Below are 24,276 nucleotides of genomic sequence, written 5' to 3' on the forward strand. Positions count from 1 at the left end.
CCCTGGCCTCGCTCAATGGGTTAGGGATCTGGCATTGCTGTGAGCTGTGGCATAGGTCGCAGATGCGGCTCAGATCCTTGGTTGTTGTGGCTGTGGCACTGGCCAGCAGCTGCAGCTCCATTTCTACCCCTAATCTGGAAACTTCTATATGCCACAAGGGCAGCCCTACAAAGCAAAGATAAATAACGTAAATAAAAAATAGAGTTTAAAAGGAGGTATAATGAAGGCAGCCTTGAGGAAGAGTATTGCAAACTGATGTTATGCAGAAACAGTTGCTCTGAAACAAAAAGAAGATGGAAGGAGCAAAAGGAGAAGAAAGCAGATACACAGGAAAGAACTAAGGAACATTTTAGCTAAGATCCATAAACATCTACTTCCTTACATCCAGAACCACCCACAAGGTTTTTTTTTTTTCCCTGAAATCTGGTTGGTCAGTTTTATTGACATCATGTAAGTGTAATATTAAAATAAGTCAGAGGTAACGTGTTACACAGCAAAAGATAATGGGAGCAATGCAGATGGCAGTGAAGGACAAATTTTATTTTGTTACATCATGCAGACATGATGCAAAGGTAATAGGATTTCAGTCACATTTCAGCTGTAAAAGTAATCTGGCACATCACTTTACTTTGTTGAGCTTCATAAAATGAAAATGTAAAATGAGAGAATTAGATAACATGATTTTTGAGATTCCTCTGGTTCTTAAAAATTCTGATTCCCAACAAATAACTCAATCAACCCCACCCCCTGCAAAGGGATAGTTCCCTGAGCTAGCCATATCCTTCCTATGGGGGCGGGGGGTAGGCGGGGGCTCAAATGTGAAATAACCCTGCTTTTAGAGGCTGCTACCCTCTACCCAGAGTCGATGATCAAAATACGCTGTTTGCATTGAAATGTCACGTTCATGAGTACTTAATTTGTTTTCTTCTTGCTTATTTGCTCTGCGGTCACTTCCTTGAGCAAATGAAATGAGGAAGAGGAAACGCATACAGGTTCAAAGTGGATTTTCAACACGAGGTAGTTAAACAATGATCTCCCATCACTCTCCTCCACTTGACCAGAGTTTCCAAGGTTTTCCAATCAATGGGCACGTCTACCCAACCTGATGTCACTCAGGGGGTCCCTCCCAGGCCCGCTAAGCAGCTGCAGGCCACAGCAAAGTCCCCTTCCACATACAACACTCAACTACCATAAAACCCTCTTTCAACAATAAGGACTTGGACTTACCCACCTCCACCTCATTTCTGGCACATTTTTCACTCCTCAAAAGAAAGAAAAGATCGTATACTCATCCCACCCTCTGCAGTGGACAGGACAATTTTTGACACCATGAAGAGGACAAGTGTCAATTCCTCTAGGCTTTCCAGAAGCCCTATAACTGCAGAGAGGACAATGGGCCCAGGAAGAAGAGAGCCAGTGAAAGGGCTCTGATGTGATGATCACGCTGCACTATGGAAATAACAAACCAGCACACATCCAGCTAACCAGGGAGGCAGTTACGACTAAAAGAAGCATATTAGAAGTCAACATTTATCCATAAAAGTTTCCTGTTCTTCTGCACTGCTCTCTCCCCCAAACTTCCTTTTCCTGAAACTGCCTTCTTTATGATAAAACCCATGTTATTTCCAAAGGAAAGTTTATGGGAAATGCTTCCCTTGGATACATATAACAGCTCAAAGAGTTTTAAAAACATATCTTACTGGACTTGCTCCTCACTTTCAACATAGAGATTACACTATGTAACTTTCTCCTCATGCCCAACCTCTGAATGTTCCAGGGAGAACACCTAGCCTTGCCACGTCCTTCAGGATCTTAGCTCCCTGAACTAATTGCCTGATGAGACCTACTAGCACGTTGTGCTTTAGGCACCTCCGATGACAACCACAACAAAGACAGCGACAGCACAGGTAGCCCACACCCCCAGCCCATATACTCAGTGACTCATCTGCCAGCACAAGGACCCACCTCTGAAGCCTGGCAAGTTATTCAGATATTTACTCAGTTTGCTTATTTGGAACAGAGAGATAATCACAGTAGCCTTATTTCCTCCTAAAGCCCAAAACATCATAGGCACACAATAAATACTATGGGAGTATTCAGCATAGTGCATAACCATCTATGTATATTTATCAGTGTAATTATTTGGCTAATTTCTAACCTCATCACTACTAAACTCCATACCCCATAACCACATAAACTACATCTGTATGGCTCAATATCCCAGCCCTAGCACCTAACCCTCTGAACTGGCACACAGAAGGTACATGATACACTTATCAGTGAATGAGAACTGCCTCTACATAGTGTTGTTATGAAGATTTAATGAGAGAATGCAGGCAAAAAGCTTAGCATTGTGCCTGGCACATAATCAGTACGGATATACCTTGCTATATTGTTCTTCATTATACTGACAGCACTTTGCAGATAGCTGTGTATTTTTTACAAACTGAAGGTTTTTGACAACCCTTTCAGATGATGGTTAGCATTTTTAGCAATAAAATATTTTAAATTAAAGTTGATGCATTTTTTTAAAAGATATAATGCTATTGCATTCTTAATAGACTACAGTGTAGTGTAAGTACAACGTTTATATGCACTGAGAAACTAAAAACCATCTGTGTGACTCCTTTTATTGCTGTATCTGGTGGTGGTCTGGAAGCAAACGTGCAATGTCTTTACAGTGCCTGTACTCAGTACATTGTTGACTGCAATTAGCAGTAGTAGTAATAGTAATAAGAGCAGGTGTGGTGGTGGTGGTATTATTTCAATCCATGCCTGAATTGTGTGAAAAGGAGATACTCTCTCTCCTCTCCAGAAAGGGAGGCAGCCATCCAGAGACAGTACCTTACAGTACCTTACCTTACTTGCCTCCTTTTTATATTCCCATCACCACCATTGTCATTTCTAGCTCTAAGTTCCCATCTCCCCTCTCCACAATCCACCCACCACTATGTACTCTAGCGGCTTATGTTCAGTCTCCAGAAAAATAAAAGTTTCCACAGTTAATTGGTAGATGATAAGCTTTCTGCTCAACACTAAAAACTGGAAACCTTTGGATCTACATGCACCAAATGGCCTCCTTTGACATTAAGGTGATGAGAGACCACTGCTCCTCTAGCAGCGTCTTAGAAGAGAGAAGGATCTTGTTCTGCGTCACCACAGGTTTCTCTTGAAGGAGTTAGGTCTCCTCTCTTAACACATTATATTGTGATTTCTGGTGTTTAAGTCTGTGTTCACACTAAGGTATGAAATCAGGGATGGGGCCATTGTGTCTATAAATTTAATATCCCAGCATTTAGCAGTTTGAGCACAGAGCAAAATTCAGTGTATGATTACCAAATACAAAAGGGGAAAGGTGCAGTGATAGAGTTTTAGAGTTATTTCCTTACACCCGTTTTGCTCTCCATTAACATGAACAGTGAAAATGTAGATGTATATTAAGGAAAATTATAATCCAGGTGGTTAGAAGACCTAGAGATATGAACACAGAATTAGAGAAAACAATGAAGTGTGGCCTCTTTGTCATGAGCATGGCAATTTAACACAGTCATTTTTTAAAAGCTACACATTTTGATGTATATTCAAGCTTTAGGGACTGAATTCCTCAATATGTTAGATTCTGACTGCATGAATGTGTTTGATTTTGAACTTTAAAAAATTTTTATTATAGTTGATTTACAATGTTCTGTCAATTTCTGCTATACAGCAAAGTGACCTGTTATACATATATGTACATCCTTTTTCTCACACTATCCTCCACCATATTCCATCACAAGTGATTGGATATAGTTCCCTGTGCTTACAGCAGGATCTCATTGTTTATCCACTCCAAATGCAAAGGTCATGAAAAAGAACAAGAAAATGTTGAGTCAGAAAAAGACTTAGCAACCCTCTAGGCCAGTGATTCTCGAAATGTGGTCCTGGGACACTTGGAGATCCCCAAGACGCTTTCGGAGAGTCCTCAAAATCAAAATGATTTCCATCATGATATTAAGATGTTATAACTCCTGTTCTTTCACCAGTAACTGTAGAGTGGGTCTTTCCTGGGGTCAGAAGATACATGATATCACAGCAGGAGCAGATTTTTTTTTTCTTTTTTTTTTTTTGTCTTTTCAGGGCTGCACCCATAGCATATGCAAGTTCCCACGCTAGGGGTTGAATGGGCGCTACCTATAGCTGCCAGCCACAGCCACAGCCACAGCCACAGCCACAGCAACGCCAGATCCGAGCAGCTTCTGCAACCTACACCACAGCTCATGGCAACGCCAGATCCTTAACCCACTGATTGAACCCGAATCCTCATGGCCACTAGCAGGGTTTGACACCACTGAACCACAATGGCAACTCCCTAGAAGCAGATTTAACAATCCAACTGTTTTGTATGAAGCCAGACCTTGAGTAAATTTGCAAAAATGTAAAATAATACCACTTTTCTCACTGTTTTTGTTTTGAAAAAAAATTTTTTCATAAAAACATGCTGTGTTCATATATAATGAGTTTATTACAGCTTTTAAAAAAATTAGTATTGTTAACTTCCCAGTTTTAGTTTTTAATGTAATAAATATCCATAAACTATAACCCATATAAATAAAAACTCTTTGGAGTCTTCAATAATTTTTGAGTCTAGGAGTTCCCATCGTGACACAGTGGTTAACGAATCCGACTAGGACCCATGAGGTTGCGGGTTCGATCCCTGCCCTTGCTCAGTGGGTTAAGAATCTGGCGTTGCTGTGAGCTCTGGCGTAGGTTGCAGACGCTGCTCAGATCCCGCGTTGCTGTGGCTCTGGCGTAAGCTGGCAGCTACAGCTCCAAATTAGACCCCTAGCCCCAAGAAATGGCAAAAAGACAAAAAAGACAAAAAAAAAAAAATTTTGAGTCTAAATAGGGTCTGAGACCATTAAGTGTGAGAACCATTGTTCTAGACCTACGTTTTTTAACCAGGGATTTGCATTTGAATCAGGTCCTGGCTTTTCTTTGTGGTAACTGATAAAGGGCAAAGAAGCACTCTAAGTCCTCTGCCCTCGCCTGTAATATTAGAAAGTGACAGAAAAAATATCAGGCCGGGATGGGAAAAGTGTCATGAAGTAATTAGCAGCGACCATTCATATGAAACTGGATATAGAAAATGAAAAAAAGAGTCCAAGATTTCAAGGTTTTTAGGCTAGGCAACTGGCAGGAGAGTAGAGCCTCTGATAGTTAAGAATAGCCAGGGTGAAACTCGGGGAGAAGGTATGAACCCAGTGTGAGATGGCAGGTCCTGAAAGTGGAGATGTCTGCACTGCACTTTGGAGACAGGACTGAAGAGGATGTCAGTGGTCATAACCAGTGATACATATTTAAGGATTAGCCCTCTCTAACGACAGGTGACATCCAGAGGGTAAATAAGCCCATCCAGGAAGTAAATGTAGAACATAGTGCTGTTCACCCAGGAAGTGAATGTGGAACATGGAGCTGTTTTAGGGCAGAACCTAGGATAAAGGGCTCCTTTTTGGAGCGGGAACTAAAGAAGAGCCTAGGAGATGTTGGGAAAGGCCCATTCAGATACAAGAACAATGCAGGACCCTGAATGGTATCTTGCTATGATAGAGTCAATGGATGGGTGGGAAGATAGACAAAAAAGAGAAAGAAAAAAAAAAAAAACAGAAGGGGCAGCTTCAAGGAGGATTGACTGGTCAACAATATCAAAGCCACAGAAAAGATATAAATGGTAAATTATGAGAAGCTAATGAATATGACAAGACTTGGGTCATTGCCACTTCAAACAAAACTTTTCAGTAGAAAAATTTTAGTGAGGTCAAAACAGTACTGAAAACTGCGTGGAAAAAAATCTAAAAGCATAAGGAAGAAAATAAAAAGGATGGGGGAAAAAAAGGAACAAAATCCAACAAAGACCTTCAGTATTTAAGCCAGGACCACCTGTGCTGAACCATGATAGAAATACCCAATGACCTCAGCGCCACTGAAGATGCGAAAGGCAAAGGGAAGAATGGAGGGTACAGACTCACAGACTTTCATTGTTTTCAAACCACCCTATTCATGGGACTATTTCCCACTTCATCAAAGGAGAATCCTAAGAAATCCTATATTTCAAAGGTCAAAAGACATTAAGGGTAATGAGGTGAAGGTTAAAAGATCTAATCTAGTCATTTAAAACATTTAGATTTGAATAGATCTGGACTTGCTATGAGGTACAAATAGTAAAAATATCAGAGTTCGTGTAGAAAAAAGGAATTGCTATGACAACCACAACTGGGCCTCTACAGAAAATATAAATAGGAATCAGAATGAGAAAATAATAGAGAAAAGTGAATTTTTCTGATTTGGAAACCATCTGAACTAGTGCTTTTAATGTTTTGCTCATTTGGCTCTGATGTGAGAACATGAAAACATTCCTCCACTTCAATAGCTCCTTTGTAATACAAATTAAAATGCAAAGACCATCATTTAAATGAAATGAAACTGGAAACCAAGACTATCTAATGACTTACTCCACTAAAATGCCCCCCCCATCCCCCTCTTTGCTAACTTCTAATATGTATAGGCCCACACCAAGATTCAAGAGTAGCCATGCATTAAATGCATTATATTGCAGGCCAACTAGTAAAAGCAGATAACAGGGAGTGTAGACCCAGTACATCTTTAGCTGCCAGATTGTAAAGCTTCAAACCAGTTGTAAAGGAGCAAAACTTCCTACCTCTTCTCCAGCATTTTCCTTTAACCAGGACAATTCCTGAGACCTGCTAATGAGGTTTGCTATTTATTTGAATGGTAAGGGAAGGAAGAGTAGGGGAGGGTCAGATTTCCCCAGCTTCTCTTGGGATAACCTAGTCACTTTCCAGAACTCACTCTCCCATAACTCAAAGATCTGCAATCCAGGGATCCTAAGGATTCAAGGTTAGGGTACCAGTGATTTGGTTTTTTGCACAGTGTGTTTATTTGCCTAAGACATATTCACTGCCCAGTAAGTAAGCTGGTTACAAATAGCTCTCCAATTAGCTAGGTTCCCTACCAGGGGCCTTGCAGTGTTCTGCCTCCTGTCTGCCCTGTAGCCTCACTTCCTTCATCTAGTATCCTCAGATACCTTGCTATGGCATCATGCCAAGTTGTTCTCTCCCTGCTCTGGCTTGCTACTTCATCTCGTGGGACCCCACTCAAACTTTGGTCTGGAGGCTGGTCAATCTCCTAAGGCTCTATGGCCTATAGTCCAAGGGCCAAGCCAGCCCTGCCGTTCCTTGGAAGCTCTAGGTGTAAGCAAGCAACAGTTAGTACACGACTTTTAGTGGTCCTGCTCAGTCACTGGACAGCATTGTAGTAAGCACCTCCCCCAAGCAAGTGGCTTAGTGAGGGACTGCTGGCCCCTCCCCTCCTTCTGTATAAAAAGAGCCTGAATTCAGACCGAAGCAAGATAGTTTTTTGAGACATTAATCTGCCATCTTCTTGGTCTGCTAGCTTTCTGATTTAAAGTCATTATTCCTTGCCCCAACGAATTTACTGGCCTGTAGTGTGGTGAGCAGAGCAAATTTGGATTCAGTACCATAGGAATCCCAGTCTGTTGCAACTCTAAGCCACTTGCCTGTCAAGTGGAACGGTTTAGACACAGATCACTTTTTTTTTTTTCTTTTTTGGCTGCCCGTGGCATGTGGAGGTCCCAGGCCAGGGATTAGATCCGAACTGTAGTTGTGACCTAAGCTTCGGCTGCAGCAACACTAGATTCTTAACCCATTGGGCCAGGCCGGGGGTCAAACCTGCATCCCAACGCTTCCAAGACACGACCAATCCTGTTGTGCCACAGTGGGAACTCTTATTTTAATAATTTATTTTTTTATTTACTTTTTTAAAAAGACAGGCGGTTACTAAACGTGCAATTCACATACTAGCTGGATTTGTCAGAACAAGCTTGGTTTCAAGAACTCACACCTCCACTTTAGAAGAGCCTTTTCCAGGGAAACAACACTAGTGAGGCCTTGAGAGTCTACAGAAACATTGGAGAAAGTAACACCAGAAGTGAATATAAGCAGTCTGGGTGGCCTGGTCAAAACATCACATAGAGTAAGGCTGCCCATAGCATGAGGCAGCAAAACAGGGCAGGAAACACCAAAAAGAGCAAACCTTCAAAACACCATCTTTCTTTGGTGTTTTCTTCAGATATGCCCTATAAAGAAAAATAACTACTCGAAGCCTTTCTGGTCATCACAAAAACTCTTGGAATTCTAATATGCTTTCATCTTTGCCACACAGAAGTATTGTAGGGGAAAATGTCCCGATAAAAAGGTAGAAAGGAGACATCCCGGCCATGATGACTAAGCAAAATATGGCCAACTACCCCTAACGCCCACCCCCAACATCTGCTTCTGTAAACTTGCTCCCGCATCTATTACTTTGCCAGTTCTCACTCTGGTCTGCCAAGCACGCACCGGGAAGAACTAGCCCATAAAAGCCTTGTGAAACCCCTCTTCGGGGCTCAGACTCTGGAAAGCGATCTCCTCTGAGCCCGTCGGCATAATAAACCTGAGTTCTCAGAGTGCTCACTTGGTTTCACACCGGATAAAAGAGCTGCTGGAGCTGGTACACTGTGGTCACAGAGCTGCTGGAGCTGGTACACTGCCATCATAGGGCTGCCACCAGAGCTGATACACTCCAGCCTTGGGCTGCTGATAGCCACCGCAACAGTATTTGGGCTAAATACTCTCTTTTGAGAACATCAAGTTCCTTGTTGTTGAGCATACCCTGGTTTCCCTTCCAGCTCTGATCTCCTACCAACCACTGAACAAGGGGCAAGCCAATAACACAGACAACAAACTTCATGCCTGCTAATGTCTCAGATCCAGCAAGGAACAGTGGTCCCTCTTATGAATGTCTCCTTGGACACAGGACCTGCATCAAGCAAAATTTCATGAAGCCCAAGGTCTTTTTCCAAATAATCTAAGAAGTTGGCAACTGTGCAATACAGTTAATAAGCTTCACAGTGGTGTTTCGAATCCAGAACCATTTGAACCAACAGCTCTACTCTTTCCTCTACTGTCTTCTTGTTTACCTTTTTAGGTTTAAACTTACATGTAAATGTTATACAAAGTCTATGAAAAGAAAGGAACAGGGAGTTCCCATTGTGGCACAGTGGAAACGAATCTGACTAGCATCCATGAGGATACGGGTTTGATCCCTGGCCTCACTCAGTGGGCATTGCCATGAGCTGTGGTGTAGGTTGCAGATGTGGCTCAGATCCTGAGTTGCTGTGGCATAGGCCTGCAGCTACAACTCCAATTCGACCCCTAGCTTGGGAACTTCAGTATGCCATGAGTGCAGCCCTAAGGAAAAAAAAGAATCATAAGGCAGGGTTGAGAGGAAGGAAGAGACATTTAGTCAAGAAGACCTGTTATAATTCCACAATGATAAGGAGTACCATAGTTAACAATAGAAATACTGTACTGTCTTACTAGAAAATAATATAGTTCTTGACTAGATACACCAAACTGCATTCTGCCACAGTAGTGTTATTATCACTGACATCATAATTAGTTTTGTCATCATAATCATTTGTACATAAATATATATTACTTTAGAACCGCTGGCTAACTCAGGTTGTTTGGGTTTTTGTTTTTTGATTTTTTTTCTTTTAGGGCTGCAGGTGCAGCATATGGAAGTCCCCAGGCTAGGGGTCAAATCAGAGCTGTAGCTGCTGGCCTACACCACAGCAACACAGGATCCACGCAGTGTCTGCGACCTACACCACAGCTCATGGCAATGCCAGATCCCAGACCCACTGTGCGAGGCCAGGGATCAAACCCACATCCTCATGGATACTAGTTGGGTTCATTACTGCTGAGCTACAACAGGAACTCTGGGTTTTTTGGGTTCTTTTTAAACCAGATGCCCAGCATTTGTAATGAGCACATGAGCGAAAATTTAAATTTCAAATAAAATGTCAATGCCAAAACAAAAATGATTTTAAATGTTCTTCCCACAGAATGCTGATTCTACATACCATGGCCAAGTGGACATATGTAATTATTTAGCTGGTTCACTGGCACACAACGGACCAGATGTAAATGTGACTCCAAACTGTTCATTTAATAACCAAGCCCTCCAGATCCCGTGAGTCCTGGTAAGACTGAACCAGCTACACCGATCAAAGCACCGAGGAGTGAGAAGCAGATGGACCATGAAAGTCATCTAGACCAACTACTCCTTCAGCCATGACTCTCTTTCTAAGACCCTGCCAGGTAGACACCTGGCTACATGCCAGAGTCATGTTGGTCACCTGGATTCACTGACCGAGAGCTCACTATGTGAGCCTGGGAGAGGCCACCACTGCACCTTTGGACAGCTCTGTTCCATGATTACTTGTAGCTGTCAGAGTAAACAAATCAGTGGTTGGTCTGAGGACAAGGATATGTGCTTATTTTCCTCTGTAACACAGGTCAACAAGAAGGTCTGTAATTAAGTAAATTGAAAGAGGGTACAAACACAATTGTGACACATGTTTAGACTAGCTGAAGCAGATCAGGTCACTGGGCCACTGAAGAAATCATATCTAACCCATATAAATAAGCTTACATTACACATCCACGTTATGAAATTTTTTTTCCCCTTAAATACATTTGCCACCAACCTGAAAAAGAAATTCAGATTGTTGAATCAATGCTGATAGACAAATGTAGCTGGACACGTGGGGCCTCCTCTGACCAGCTGACCTAGAGAGGGTATGTGCCGCAGGGAACTGAAACAGCAGTCTCAAAGGGGCCGAAGTATTCAGATGGTCTGTACAATTCTCTGAAATAGCACAGTTTAGAGCTAGCTTTGTATACAGAAAACACAGTGATTGTAAAGTTAGAATACAGAATGTTAAAAAGTGACATCTCACCATATTACAGACTGCCCAGGTAATCTAGTCAAAAAATGAGCATTTTGGAGGGCCGTTTTTTTTTTTTTTTAAACTAATACTATTTTAATCTTTAATGTTTTTCTTTGTTTCTCAGTGTCTCTTTTTTGGACAGATTTTTTTTCCCCCAAATAGTGAAGCAGTTTAAGGCTTTGTAATCTAAATAGATATCCTAAATATATCTTCTCTCCATGTACATTCTCAAGATTACAACTTGGATTCTCTGAGTTTAATGAGGACTACAGTTAGACTGTTTCCCATTAGCAAGAGAAAGGAGTAAGGCAGAAATTCAATAAGTGCTTCAAGTAAAATATGGCCATCCTAACATCTGTATTATATTAGAGGAGACACAAGACAAAACATTGACTCTTGAGGTTAAATCTAAATTTCCTGCTTCAGTTCTGAAAGAGTTTGAGAGTTTAGATCAAAAAAGCAACAAAGAAATGGGACAAAAAATGCTTAAAAACAAGTTTCAAAGGCTATTAAATGCCAACGCTTAGTTATTTCTTTGAAGTACCAATTAAGTCAGCAATTACTGAATGGCCTCAAGCAAAACCAGTGAAAATTCTACACCAGGCTTAAGTCTTTTCCCATGTTAGGGATGACCACCTAGGAACTGTATGGCATAGGAGGTGCCAAACCACCACCTCTGATTCTTCATCTCTCTTGTGGGATGCTGCCGAATTTCCATGTCTTCCTCTCCAGTATACTGTTACATCACACTTGAATTTCCGAAGATATTATTTTGGTCTCCTTTGGAATCTAGTGGTCTTTAATTTCATTAATTTCATACTACAAAAAGAAAACCCAAAATTCCCAAGTCAAAAGTCAACAAGGAAAACAAATTATCTCAACAAAAACAAAAGCACGAGACCAGTAACAGGATTCTGGAAACTACTCAGGTCTGGAAACTTTCTAGCCTAGAACCTCTCCTTTATCAAGCTTGTGAGTAAAGCTATGTTTGAAGACAGTAACTCCGACCTATTAGCTTTGGTGGCTTCATAGAAGCTTCTCTACAATACCACTGAGCAGCAATACACACACACAAAGCAGACAAGGATGTGTTATATTGAACAACCCAGGATTAAACAGCTTTTCCTATCAAATTCCATGGGAGAGTGAGACGCATAGCTCTAAAACTTGCACATTAGGAAATTTTTCTCAACCATGAAGATGCTGATTGAATCAAGGCACAGGGATTAGAAGGAGAGATTTATCATGAAGTCATTTTAGACAAATCTTTGATCAAACTACACCTCAGTTTCAGCATCTAAAAAATCTAGGTTCTGTGTTTGGTCTTTAAGACCTTTCCCAACTTAGCCCTTGTCCTGTCTCAATGGATTATTAACCCTCAACTAGTCAAATAAATCCTATTGCTGCTCCTTCTACCTCACTAGTTACTCCTTCTCAGTCTCTTTTTCTGCTTTCTCCTTCGAACGCTGGAAGGTCCCAGGGCTCAATCCTTGGATGTCTTTTCTATCATCACTCACATCCTTGGAGAGCCCTTCCAATCTATACACTCCAGGGACTCCCAAATTTATATTTTCAGCTCAAACCTCTCTGCTGAACTCCAGACTTATATACACAACTGCCTGTTTAACACCTCCATTTGGATGTCTCATACTTCGATGTCCAAACTTGAGGCCCCAGTTTCTCCCTACCCATCCCACAGACATCCTGCCCCTACAAGGCTTCCTGTTCTCAGCTAATGACAACGCCACCCTTCCACTAAGACAAGCTTTAGTGTCACACTTGACTTTCACTCTCCACATTCAATCTGTCAGAAACCCCTAGTGGCTCTAAGAAAGCTATCAAGACAACAGTATATTCAGAATCCACAATCCAGTCTGTTCCTCAGCTACAACCCTGCTCCAGGCTCCATGATTTCTTACCTGGCTTAGCCTCCTAAATTTCTCTGCTTCTAACATTGCCTCCTTGAGAGCCAGGGAGATCCTCTTCCAATGTCAGTCACATCATTTCATTCCTCCACTTCAGCTCTATAACCACTATCCAGACTACCGGTTTCACTCAGATAAAAACAAAAGTCCTCAGGACTTCTCTATGGCATAGCAGGTTAAGGATCCAGCGTTGTTACTGCAGCAGTGCAGGTTGCTGCTGTGGTGCAGGTTTGATCCCTGGCCTGGAGACTTCCACATGCTTCAGGCATGGCTTTAAAAAATAAATACATAAATAAAAAGTCCTCCAATGGACTGATCTCCATCTTCTCTCTCTCTTCCTCTACCTGCTCTATCACAATGGCCCCCTGGCTTTTTCTTAAACATTTCAAACACATTCCTGCCTCAGGTCCTTTGCACTGATGCTTCTCTCTTTCTAGAATGCTCTTCCCTCAGAAAGCCACAGGATCCCCTCACCTTCAAGTCTTTGCTCAATGGTTCCCTTCTAAGTGAGGCCTGCTCTGAATGCCTGTTTAAAATTGCCCCTGCCGTCCTTCTTGTATTCCCAAGCCTCTTGCCCCTACCATAATTTTTTTTCTTTTTCTAAAGTACTGATGACCTTTTAATATTAACTTTTTTATTTTCTGTTTCCTCCCACAACACACACACACCCTCACACACCCACACCAAAAACGTAAGCTCTGTAAGGGCAGTGATTTTCATATTTTGTTCACTGAGATATTCCAAGTGCCTAGAATATAAACACACGGGGTGAATATTTATTGACTAAAGTCCACCACTCTTAACAACTTGCACGTTCTATTCTCTGAAGTTTTATTTGTGTTATGTTTTCCTTTTTAGATTGACTCTCTTCAACCTCTCTAGCTATCTAAATACCTCTTTTCCTCACTGAAAGCTCCACTTTAGGTCCTCCTCCTCTTAAATTTTTTTTCTACCTTAGCTCTGCTCTACTGACCATGGATTTTTATGCACTTAAGTCAACAAAGAAAATTTGCATTAGCATCCTTGTTTGCAAACTCTGAAAATTTTAAGTCATGCACGCACACAACTAAACTCTCAGTTCCTTATCTTACAATAAATTCTGCCCCTGGAATTTGTGAATGTTTCATGCCTTTAAAAGATGCATCTGATGGGGAGTTCCCATCATGGAGCAGCAGAAACAAATCCAACTAGGAACCATGAGGTTGCGGGTTCGATCCCTGCCCTCGCTCAGTGGGTTAACGATCTGGTGTTGCTTTGAGCTGTGGTGTAGATCACAGACAAGGCTCGGATCTGGTGTTGCTGTGGCTCTGGCATAGACCAGCAGCTACAGCTCCGATTGGACCGCTAGCCTGGGAACTCCATAGCGGGTGTGCCCCCCCCCCCCAAAAAAAGATGCATCTGATGAACAGAAAGAGACTATCAGAGAGTCCCTGAGAGCCAGGGTAAATTCTGTAAAGCTCACAAGCCTTCTTTGGTGAGAAACCCAAACCCATTGTTATGGGTTGAATTGTGTCTCCCAAGAAAGTCCTAATCCCTAGTACCTGGGAATGTTTCCTTTTTTAGAAACAGGGTCTTTCAGAGGTAATCAAATTCAAACAAGGTCATTAGGGTGGGCCTTAATCCAAAGTGAATGGTGTTCTTATAAAAAGGGGAAATTCGGACGTAGAAACAGATGTACACCGAAGAAAAATGCCATGAAGACACAGGGAAGACACCATACGAAGACAGAGGGTTGGGGTGAAGATGTCTGAGCCAAGGGATGCCTGAGGCTACCAGAAGTGGAGAGACAGGCCTGAAATAAGTCCTTCCCTAGCACCTTCAGAGGGAACATGGTCTGAACATGGTCCTGCCAGCACTTTGCTTTTTGTCCTCCAGGACTCTGGGGCAATAAATTTCTGTTGTTTTAAGCCACCCAGTTGATAATACGTTCTTCCAGCAGCCCTAGGAATCCAAGGTACCCATTATTTGGGTGCTGAAAATTGAGCTGAGACCTGGCTAGATAGCCATACTGCCAAATTATTCAAGTTGCAAGAATGAGCCCTGACATAAGTTTTTTAACTGATTGTCTTGTTTCCAGAGCAACTTTGTAATTATTACTTTTCAATCATTTCACTGATAAGATACACAACTGGGGATAAGGGAACTGTCTTTTTACTCTGGTATCAAAAAGATCCTCTAAGACCACGCACTGGCCTTATAATTTCCAGAGGCAAACTGGCCTACAAAGCTGAAAGTCAGAAAACATTCCACACTATTAACTGGCAATTATATGTTTGAATTGGATCTACACAGGGTGAAAAACATTAAAATCAGATGAACAAATTCAATCTCATTGGTTCAGATTTTAGAAAAATATCTAGTTTGAGTTACCTGGACAAACTGTCTACAGTGCCATGCTTTCTGGCTCAATATACAATTAACCATTTAGCTCTGGCATCAGGTTCCAAACCATATTTTAAAAGGGAAAAAATCAGAGCCACGGTTTTAAAGTTTATACTTCAGGTATATAAACACAGCTTCATCACCTTGTAGGCTGAGAGACTCAGGTTATTAGACCTTTCCTAGGTGTGAGGGTGAGAACAGAGCGCATAATCACCTGAGCCTGAAAAACTGTGAATTGTTTTCCCCCTAATGCGCTTTCAGATCAAAGGCCATCTGCCCAGCCTCATTTCTTCCTTGAGCTAAATGTCAAGAACTCACGTTTTCCATTGTTGCAACGCCCACAGATCTCGAAAAAGAATAGTTAAAGTTTAAACATCCCTGTCAGTTATTGGTTATTTTCCAGGAAACAAAGAATCAAAATTAGCAACTCAGACTCCAGGGATTTACTAATACTGTGTATTGCAATAATAATCCTAGCATCTATTAAGCAGCTTTACCAAAGCACCAGACATTTTTTTATACATTATCTCTAATCAAAAACTATGCAAGGAAGATATTATCTCCATTTTTCAAAGCAAAAAATGAAGTTCAAAGAGGCTAAGCGGCAGAATTAGGTGTTTAAACTCAGGTTCTTCTGGCTGCAAACAGCCACTGTACAAGCAGCATTATGAAGAGCCAGTTCCCTCTACTTTCCAGAACTTTAATTCTATAATCTTTAATTTTCAGAATAAACCTCATAGACAAGGACTGCTGCGATTACCTTGTCACATCTGAGTGGACTGGCACTCAGGAAAGTTAAAATGGCTTGCCCACTAGCTTATAGCTGGATTCAAAAATGCAAAAGCCTTCCCTTCTAATCATAATTAAAAAACAAAACAAAACAAAACAAACTTCCCTGCATTGAGTACTTCGTAAGCTATTTATAACCATTATGAACCACCCTAAAAAGCAGAGGGGTACTACCCTCACTTTGCATGTGAGGAAGGTGAGATTCAGACAGGTCACTTGACTTTTCACGTCACAAAGCTATCAAGTGGCAGAGCCAGGATTCAGTCAGGTCTGAGGATTCCAAGCCTGTGCTCCTGCCACTGTGCCAGGCCACCTTTCCAAGGTAATTAAGTCAGTGTCACTGAAACTCGAAGCTAACTTTTAAGGGCTTATTATAACAACAATAAGGGCCTATTATTACTATTAATCCAGCTATAAGCTACTGGGCAAGCCACTTAACCTTCCTGAGTACGAGTCCACTTCAGTGTGACAAGGAGATCACAGCAGTCCTTGTCTTACTATAGCACACGTAGTATAGGAAGACAAAAACATGGTCTGGGGTTGCAATAGCCAAGTGTGCCTGGTCAATGCCCAGAACAGCAAGAATTCTCTATTTTCCAAATAATGATACTCTGCTTTGACTTATATAAATAGAAACAAAGAAATTTACATAAACGGAAACCCCCGAAGGAGGAGGGAGGTAAACATGCCTTGCCAGGAATGACCTAAGTAAGTATCAAATGAAAAAGGACAAAACAGGGAATTTCTGTGTGTTTTATTCATTTCACTTCATTTTTAAAGGCTTGTCCCTGCCAATCCTCTCCCGACTGCTTTCAGTGATAGGACTCTCCTGCTTCTACCCTAAATGTTGCTTTGGCAGGAAAAGAGAAGGAGGAGGCCCCTTTTGAATGCAGCCTATTACCCTGTGATTAACTCTTCTCCCTTGGATCTAAACCCAGGTTCTTTTGCCAAAAAAGCAAAGAAAAGAATACATTAACAAAACCATATCACTTCTACGATATGTTAGAGTGCAAGAAAATGCTTCCATATAGATTCCCTCATTTGATCTTCACAACAGCCCTGGGAGACAAAGTCTACATCATAATCCTCATTTTACTGACAATAAAAAATAAATCTGATTAAATGACTTGTTCAAGATCACACAACCAGTAAAACTCAGGCTGGAAGCCAGGTATTCTGTTACTGAATCTCAGGTTCTTTCCACAACAGCATCATGTTCTAAATTATTTGAGAAATATCTATTTTACTGTACAGTGAAGATTTCTAAAGCTACTATTGCAGTTACCATGTCATCACAATTTTTTATGACTTTTTGATAGACTTTATTTTTTAAGAGCAGTTTAGGTTCACAGCAAAACTGAGCAGAAAGTACAGAGATTTCCCACATAAATGTCCCCACACATGCGTAGCCTACCCCATTATCAACACCCCCACAAGAGTAATATCTTTGTTACAGTCCATTATCATTTTTTTAATTATAAAGAATCTCAGGGAGTTCCCATTGTGGCTCAGCAGTAATGAATCTGACTAGTATCCATGAGGACACGGGTTTGATCACTGGCCTTGCTCAGTGGGTCAAGAATCCGGCGTTACTGTGAGCTGTGGTGTAGGTTGCAGACGCAGCTCAGATCCCATGTTGCTGCGGCTGTGGTGTAGGCTGGCAGCAGTAGCTCCAATGTGACCCCTAGCCTGGGAACTTCCATGTGCCACGAGTGCAGTCCTGAAAAGGCAAAAAATAAAAAAACAAAAAACTTCAAATGAAGATTCTATGAACGTGTTCTTACTAGATAAAACTAAGAAAACATACAGCTAATGTAGCTACTTTTTATGGGACACATGCTATGCATTGGAGAATATACTAGGTGTTTGCACATTTTTAGACTTTAACTCTCACAACTCTTTTTATATCTCATGAAACTCAGGCTCAGAGAGGCTAAATGACTTGCACACACTTACAGATGAGGAGGCAGGATTCAAAATACTCCAAAGTCTGTGATATTTCTGAGGTACTCGGTCTCAGGGTAGAGACTTCATAAACCATCTTACCCTCCAATTAAGGCAAGATGACTCTTTTTAGAGTAATTGCAACTCTAACAGTTTCCTCAGGAACTCACCCCAACCTAACAACCCCCAAGTCAGTCAGTTGTTCATTACCTGAACCCTGGAAAGAAGAGCAAAACCAGGTGCTGCCAAACCAGTGAACGACGGGAACATAACTGGGAAGCTGTGTCAGGATTAATATGCAGAAGCGGTTTGACCATCGACTTCCCCCAGCAGGCAATAATGAATGCACTCTTGACCCTCAGAGTATCAGAAACCCTTTGCTGGCTTCCAACATCCACATGAGAACCTCAGCCTCTAGTCCATGCCTTAAATAATTTCCTTTGTCTCATGAGATGACAGTCATAAGACTGAGTACCAAAAAAGAAGGAGAAGGAGAGGGAAAAAGGATGGAGGAGGAGAAAAAAAGCTGTTCCCAGTATTTGGGGACCCAAGACTACCCAGGACTCTACTCACCAGCCTCTCCATCTCAGCCCCCAGTGAACATACGAAAGACCTCAAAGAATGGGCCTCCCAGTCCTTTTATTTCTATCTACACCCTCCCTAAAACATCATCTGTAGTTTCAACCTGGCCTCAACAATCTGGGAAATTGGGTAACATTTCTAACAGGACTTTCCTTTTACAGTCTTGAAATAATTACTACTACTACTACCCTATTGAAACATTATCCTACTAATAATATTAATGCAATGAATAACAATGGTAGGAATTTTCCATTGTGGCTCAGTGGTAATGCACCAATTAGTATCCATGAGGACTTGGGTTCGATCCCTGGCCCCTGCGCAGTGGGTTAAAGATCCAGCATGGCAGTGTGCTGTGGTGTAGGTCACAGAGGTGGCTCAGATTGGGTGTGGCTGTGGTGGTAACGTGGGCCATCAGCTTGCAGCTTCGATTCAATGCCTAGCCTGGGAAGCATATGCCATGGGTGTGGCCCTAAAAAAAATGTTAATAATAATTTATTGAGTTTCTATCATATTCCAGGTGCTTTACATATATAATCTTCCCCCAAATCTTATGATAAAAGGTCCACAATTCTAAAATTAAAAAGTTCTGAAACCACAAGTATTTTTTCCTATCTATACAGGAAACTCTTTTGGTGGCAAAACCTAATCTGAATCAAAACTGGATTTTTTTAGAGTCTTTATTTATCCACTCAGTGTGAATATTCATATATTTGGCTGAAAAATGAAATTAATTCATTAAGGTTGGATTTGAGGGCACTATCCCAGGCTCTACTGGGATGTAACATACTATGTAATATAGAATAACTATGGACCTTTTTCTTTCTAAAATCTAAAAATATCTGAATTTCAAAATATACCAGGACATAAAGATTTCAGATATCTCCACTTTTCTGATAAGAAATGGGGAGTCACAAAGAAGGCAATTTTGTTACATACTTCCTCTAGGTCACCAGAGCCCTTTTACTAATTTAATAGTCAATGCTCAATTTTTTTTTTTAATTCAGAAAAGGATAGCTATTATGTCTGTATATAATTTAATGTTCATACTTAAGTGGATAATTCCAAGGTATACCCAATCCTAACTGTATTAAGAGCTACTGGCTTGTGGCTGACCTGAAAACCTAGCTTGCATTTATCACCTCCTGTTACCTGTCCAATCTCTAATGAGGAATATTCAGTTACATCTCAAGGAATAATGACTTACTTTATTTCAGGCACTGGTCTAAGTGCTGTACATAACACATTTAATTCTCACAACAACACACTGAGATGGGCACTATTATTCCCACTTGATAAATGATGACTCTGAGGCAGAATTAAGTACCTTGTATTGCTAGTTAAAGCAGCGAAGGTAGGCTCTGACTCTCAGTAGAAATCAGACTTAAATTCTTTTCTTCACAGCACTCATTGGGAGGGGAAGGGACAGGAAGTAAATAAACAACCAAATTACATAGTATATTAGAAGGCTGATAAATCCTATGAAGAGGAATAAAGTCTGAGTTTTTAACTACTATACTCTACTATCTCTTAGTGAAAGCAGTGTCAGGTCTGGTGTCTGAAGAGTGAAAGAGAAGATAAATTTTAGGATAAGTAAACTAAACTCTTCATTCATCAAAATGAAGCTTGTAAATGAACTTTTTAAAGCATGCATAAGAACTTCCACTTCCAAACATCATGGAGTAACAAGGATTAGATTTACCTTTCTATATGAAAGTTTCAAAAATAAAAGCAAAAAACAGATAAAATATATGAAAAAAATGGTTTCCAAGAAAATGGATCCCAGACAGTGGAGGTCAGTGATTCCTGAAAAACAGGAAACAAATGTGGTGAGCCCTATCATTTGCCTAGCTTACTGACCCAAGAGAAATTCCAGGCCATGGTGCAGGAAGGGGGAACCAGAGCAGAACTCATTTGTGGGATGCCCCAGGAGATTCTGGCCAGTTTAATAAAGCAAGAAAAGAAATAAAAGACATCTGGCTTTGAAGATCCCACTGTGGCTCAGTGGTAACGAACCTGACTAGTATCATGAGGATGCGGGTACAATCCCTGGCCCTGCCCAGTAGGTTAAGGCATTAACTCATGAGCTGTGGTGTAAGTCGAAGATGCAGCTCAGATCTGGCATGGCTGTGGTGTAGGCCAGCAGCTGCAGCTCCACTTGGACCCCTAGCCTGGGAACTCTACATGCCACAAGTATGACCTAAAAAATAAAAAAAATTAAAAAAAAGACATCTGGCTCAAAAAGTAAAACTGTCTTCATTTGCATAAGACATAATTTTCTATGTAGAAAACCCTACAGAATATTTTTTAAAGCTCCTAGAATTAGTAAGTGAATTTAACAACATTGCAGGATATAAGCAGTACACAGAATTAATTGTATTTTTATACACCTATGTACTAGTGATGAATAATTAGAAATTGAAATATCATTTACAATAGCATAAAAATATAACAAATATAGAAAAAGATATAAGATATATACACTGAAAGTATAAAACATTGCTGGAAAAAATTAACACAAATAATTAGAGATCTGCTAATTGTTTATGGGTCAAAACACTCAATAGTATTTTTTTTAACATTCAAATAAAATATTTTTTCTGGTTATAAGCAACTGACTTTTTCATTTTTTAAAGTTTTACTGAAGTATAGTTGATTTACAATATTGTGACAATTTCTGCTGTAGAGCAAAGTGATTCGTTTTATACACACACACACACACACACACACACGCATCCATTCTTTTTCAGATTATTTTCCCACAGAGATATCACAGGATATTGGGTAGAGTTCCCTGTGCTATACAGCAGGTCCTCATTGGCCAGTCATTCCATATACTACACTAAAATATGCCAATCCTAACCCCTTCCAGTCCACCAATACTATTTTTGTCCACCACCCTTGGCATGCAGAAATTCCCTAGCCAGAAATCAAACCCATGCCACAACTGTAACCAGAGCCACAGCAGTGACAACACTGGATCCTTAACCTGCTGCACCATGAGAGAACTCACTGGCAAGTAAATACATGAAAGGATATGCAACATCATTAGTAATTAGGAAAATACAAATTAAAATAACAATGAGGGAGTCCCCTGGTGGCCTAGCAGTTAAGATTTCGGCATTGCCACTGCTGTGGCTTGGGTTCAATCCCTGGCCCAGGAACTTCCACATGCCAAGGGTGTGGCCAAAAATAAAATAAAATAAAAAATTTTAAATGCTTTAAATAAAAAATTAAATAGCAATGAGACACCATACATGCCTATTATTCAAAGAGTTAAATTTACAAAGACTGATAGCAGCAAGTGTTGGTGATGCTAAAGTGAGCAACTTTACCTCTCACACACTGCTGGTGAGAATGCATAATGATATATCCACTTTGGAAAACAGTTAAATAAATCTTAAAAAGTAGGGATGATCCGCCATATAATTCATCGCATTCCACACAAAGATTTATATACATATGTTCACTACAGTTCTATTTGTAATAACCAAAAACTGGAAACAATCCAGATGCCCATTCACAGGTGAATGGTTAAACAAACTGTGATACAGCCATATGATGGGCTATTTCTGAGCAATAAAAAGAATGAAGTAATGATACACGTACTACAAGGAAGAACCTTAAAATAACTATGCTGAACGAAAAAAAACAAAAAAGAATATTTATTATAGGATTCCATTTATACGAAACCCTAGAAAATGCAAACAAATTTACAGTGATAGAAAGCAGATCAACATGGTTGCCTCAGATCTTTCAGGAGGGAGAGACTACAAAGGGTCACTAGGAAACTTCTGGGAGGTGATAAATATGTTCATTATCTTGATTGTAATGGTGTAAACCAATGTGCATGTATGTCAAAATGTATCAATACTATCTGCACATACTTTAAACATGTACAGTTTCTTGAATGTCAATTATACCTTAATAAAGCTATTTTTAAAAAATAATAACATGGAGTTCCCATCATGACTCAGTGGCAATGAATACAACTAGTATCCATGAGGACTCGGGGTTCAATCCCTGGTCTCACTCAGTGGGTTAAGGATCCGGTGCTGCTGTGAGCTGTGGTGTAGGTTGCAGACATGGCTCGGATCTGGCGTTGCTGTGGCTGTGATGTAGGTTGGAAGCTGTAGCTCTGATTTGACCCCTAGCCTGGGAGCTTCCATATGCCATGGGTATGGCCCTAAAAATCTAAAAAATAAAAATAAAAAATAACAACACATAAGAAACTGGAAATTGACCTCCTCCTGCTCAAATCTACTGAAATTATATCACTTTTACAGATAGGCATAACTAACTGCAAATAGACAAGTCAGTCATGTACAAAAGCTGAGAAGGATTTAGTTCCTCCAAAGAATGCTATAAATGTGTATGATTCAGAGATGATCAATAAATTCTAGTCCAAGAAGGAATTGTTTTGCTATCTTTTATTGCCTTCCTTATGAAAAATCAAGGTTTCAAATACCTTACAAACGACTTTTAATATGATCAGTAATTTTGTTTATTATGTGTTCTGATGATCTACTGCTACAACAAAAACTTCTGCAGAGGCTAGTATTTTAAATGCAGTTTGGTCAGAGCTTAAGAGGAACTTCTCATTTCTGCGTTATTCAGAGCCATCTCAGCACAAAGGCTGAGAGCTGCAAGCATCTGAAGGCTCACTGATCACAAGTCCAGCAGTTGAAGTTAGTTGTCAGTTGGGACCTTAGCTGGGCTAGGGCCACAACGCAAAGCCCCTCTGTGTGGCCTGGGCTTCCTCATAACATGGTATCCCACATACTAACATCTCAAGAAAGGGCCAGCTATAAGCTCTGTCACCTCATCTAACCTAACCTTTTAAGCCATACACTGTCATTCTGCCACATTCTATTCTCTAAAATCAAATAACAAAGGGAGGTCCATATTCAAAGAGGGGCAATTAGATTTTACCTTTTGATGGGAGCAATGTCAAAGATTTTGCAGGTGTGTTTTGCTTTTTTTTTTTTTTAGGGCCGCACCTGCAGCATATGGAAGTTCCCAGGCTAGGGGTCAAATCAGAGCCACAGCTGCCAGCCTACACCACAGCAACGCAAGATCCTTAACCCACTGAGTGAGGCCAGGGATCAAACCCACATCCTCATGGATCCTAGTCAGTTTCGGTAATCACTGAGCCACAAAGGATGTGTTTTAAAACCGCCTTATATGTTAATAAAAAATGCTGATTCCTTGCCATCCTTTCAAATACATAGCCATGAACCTTCATGGAAGGAGTACTGTCTTAGGGCTCTAAGACACTGGATTCAAATTCTGATACAGATTTGAGACTCTTAAATGGGCTAATTTTCCATGTTAAGAATGGGGACTAGGATCTAGTACACAGTTGAGGTCAAAGTGAGACAAGAGAGGGCACAGAGGGAAGAGACTCAGGCTTCACAGTTTGGTATTTAATAGAGAAAGGCAATAGAAACACTAGGCAAAACATAGAATCGAGACTCCCAAAAGAATGCTTAGAGCCACTGACGATAAGTTTTGCAAAAGCAGAGGGAAGAATAGTGGATAGGCCAGCAGCACCACAGAGAAATCCTGCAGCAGGTACAGGTGGCTTTGAGGTCAGGATTGGGTTTTGGAAATCCGGACAGCAAACATTCTGCTATTATTTTATCAAATCATACAGAATCATCATTGCAAGCTTATGTAACCAGGTGTCCTACTAGACTTATATGCTCCACAAAGACAGGGAACATGTTTAATTCATTTTTGAGCCTCAGCACCTTGCACAGTGCCTTTGGTGCCTGAGACTCAGCAGGTGCTCAGGAATAAATG

The 24,276-nt window shown here is 40.7% G+C and overlaps 1 long non-coding RNA gene across 1 annotated transcript in view; it reads right to left on the reverse strand.

Moving 5' to 3' along the window:
- Positions 1 to 24,276, reverse strand: part of LOC102163786 (uncharacterized) — a 97,001-nt gene that overhangs the window by 12,928 nt on the left and 59,797 nt on the right. The gene's annotated exons all lie outside the window — the stretch shown is intronic.

Source organism: Sus scrofa, chromosome 6, assembly GCF_054392235.1.
Source record: "Sus scrofa isolate SSC_HxYL_T2T_F1_AM1 chromosome 6, Sscrofa_HxYL_maternal_Yorkshire_Landrace_v2.0, whole genome shotgun sequence".
NCBI classification, from domain to species: Eukaryota; Metazoa; Chordata; class Mammalia; order Artiodactyla; family Suidae; genus Sus; species Sus scrofa.